Source organism: Propithecus coquereli, unplaced genomic scaffold (assembly GCF_000956105.1).
Source record: "Propithecus coquereli isolate 6110/MARCELLA unplaced genomic scaffold, Pcoq_1.0 Scaffold134, whole genome shotgun sequence".
NCBI lineage: Eukaryota > Metazoa > Chordata > Mammalia > Primates > Indriidae > Propithecus > Propithecus coquereli.
In genome coordinates this window covers 6,064,578-6,067,444 of record NW_012137636.1, presented here as the reverse complement: position 1 = coordinate 6,067,444, position 2,867 = coordinate 6,064,578, and the positions used below count along the sequence as shown (strand labels likewise).

The following is a 2,867-nucleotide window of genomic DNA, read 5'->3' as shown; positions in this document are numbered from 1 at the left end:
CAGGAGGCGCTGTGAGAAGAAGTAAGACAACATATGCCATGTCCCTCAATGCCTGCCACAGAGCAGGCACTCAGCAAATGACGGCTCCCTTCCCTTCCTCCCTTGGCTGTCTGCACCTGTAACCTGTCTTGGCCTATGGAGAAAATGACCTCTGTTGTGGGGTTAAAGAATTAAATGAAGTGTGTGTGTCCGTGTCTCTCTGTGTGTGTGCACATGCACATATATCTATGTGTATATGGGGGTGTGTGTATGTATGAAATCAGTAAATAGTAAATGCATGGCCTTGTGATTGATTAGTTAGAAGTCAATAAATAGCAGTTTGTTTTATTTTTCCACCTGTTCCAAGTATCATACTGACCAGCCTCCTTCCTTTTCTACCAACACAGCCTGTAAATTTTGGCTCAGAATTCTGCCTTAGTCCACCGCAGTGTGAATCACAGTGTTTCTCCTTTCAGGCATAAAGCTATTGTTTTTATGGCTGTGATATGTTATAGGGTTCCTAGCTGGGTCCAGACCTATCTGGGTTAATCTGGAGAAGGGGCAGGGAGACAGTCTGAAGGCATCTGTTTCCACAAGCTGATCAGCATGGCCTGAAGAAGGCCCTGGGGTTAGGGAAGAGCACGAGGAGAATGACCTGTTCTCCAGGGGGATCCCATGCACCAAGCCAAAGCCCAGGGGGAGAGGAGCAGTAGTCAGAGGCTGCAGAAATATTTTCACAAGGATATCCTGGGTGTGAGCAAGTGGAGAGGAACACTTCCTGTGTATGTAAAAAACATGTGGCCCGAGTTTAGTGACACCCAAGGGACAACACCAGGAGTCAACACCTGTCCAGGGAAGCAATGCTCCTAAGGAGGATACCGGCCTTGGTGTCAAGGATCAAGGAGACACTAGTACGGAGCATTCCCAAGCACCTTAGATATCAGGGAAGGAAAGATTCAGAGAGAGACACCGTAAGAGGACTGTTTCAAGATCACATATGAGACACCCCCGGGGAACTCCCAAACAACTGGGGAAAGACTTTCTTGGGGGGCAGGGCGGTGGTGCTGAGACCTCAGTGGGGATCTAAGTCAGGAAAATTTGAATTCTCTTGATGTGATTCATTTTGCATCCCCAGGCTGGTGGTGTCTGAGGCAGGTAGTGATGGAGGTACCTCCAAGAACTAAGTGGAGCATCTCTAAGTCAGGCTTGAGCACAGCAATGCTCACAGTCATCAGGCAGAGCTAAGTTTCAATGGCTTGATGGCAGAATGGAATAGATGGTTACATTATAGCTGCGTAAATAACATAGTTTATAAATATTATGCTATCAATATTAATAAATATGACTCTTTTTTTACACAAACATACGCTGAACTCTTATTGTTCACTGTCACACAGAGATGACAGATAATGATGGCTTGCTAGCACTTACCAGGATCTTGGGTGGAAGATACTTAATAAGTATCAATTACAGTCAGTTGAACTTTTATTGTTTTCTGCTCTGCATTGACATTTTATATGGAATATAATGAAGCTCTGATCTCTAATCCTCACATCATACAATCAACACCTATTACATTATCTATAATATTCTGATTAGCTTATGACAGTTGCTTTCAGAACATTTCTCACGGGAGCTTTTCTTATCCAATAATTATGCTTTGGGTGTCTTTCTTCTAATACATGCCAACATGCACAGGTTTCACACTAAGATCCTATAAAACAATGTTGTGAATATCTCAGCTACATCTCAGACAGAGAGTAACTGTGACTTTCCTCCCTATCTATAACATGATGCTTCCTGATCACTCAGTATGAATGTTTAACTAAGTAGATTAGTTGCTGTGTTCTGGGCTACCATCTGAGTCGGCTGATTTAAGGCTATTTCGAGTAAAGCATTCCGGGATATGAAAAGGATCAAATCCAGGCTTGACCAGGGTGAGGAGGGCAAACCTGGAGCCCAGGAGGGCCTGGCTGCAGCTACGTGGAAATCTAACTCAGGAGCAACAAGAGAAGGAAGCACAGAGACCAGGAGCATATCTCATGCCTCCTAAGTGATCAACCAGAAAGCAAGAGCATGGATAAATATCCTCTATAAGTTAAATTTTTTCCTATTGCACAATATAATAGATTATAGATATAAATGCCTTGGGTGTGGGAAATTAAGGGAAGAAATTGTAGAGTGAAGAATCTCATACAATCTTGCAGAACAGTAGGAAACATTGTTAAATAACAAATAATTTGAACCCCAACACATGCAAAAGATGAAACAGAGTAAAAAGTGAACAGAACAGAAAATTAGAAGGCCTAAATTCTGCCCTAAAATTTACACTCACTCACTTTGTGGCATCAATGAGTCTTTCAATCTCTAAGTCTCTTGCATCATCAGTGAAAAGAAATGATGAACTAAAGTGATCACTTAAAAACAACAAACAAAAAGAACTTTTATAATTGGCCGCAGGCAATATCCCCGGGTGTTCCCTCTTGGGACACTAATGTACTTTAAAAGGCACACAACCCACTTCTCAGTATGTCTTCCCAATTTCCCTGGGTAAAGGACAGAATAAATCATTAACCTGCAGAGAAAAGAAACTACAAAGTGGATATTCCATGATGCTACTACTAAATCAATGTTGAGGTCTCATATGCAAGTCCCATTTTCCTGTGTCTCTTCAGTGTCACCAAAAGGCAAGTGCTCCAAGCCCAAGGGGAGCTACATCCAGAGGCAAACAACAACCACTATGTGTGGGGTAGAAAGGGTCCCTTGATGCTGTATACCTAATTTTATTTTATGGTCTTGAGTAAGCCCCCAAATTTTCCTATGCCTTAGTTTTCTCATCTGGATATGTAATTAATATCATCTACACTACCTTTGTCATAAAAAGATAA

The 2,867-nt window shown here is 42.1% G+C and overlaps 1 protein-coding gene across 1 annotated transcript in view; it reads right to left on the bottom strand.

Moving 5' to 3' along the window:
• Positions 1-2,867, bottom strand: part of PDE1C (phosphodiesterase 1C, calmodulin-dependent 70kDa) — a 556,088-nt gene that overhangs the window by 259,034 nt on the left and 294,187 nt on the right. The gene's annotated exons all lie outside the window — the stretch shown is intronic.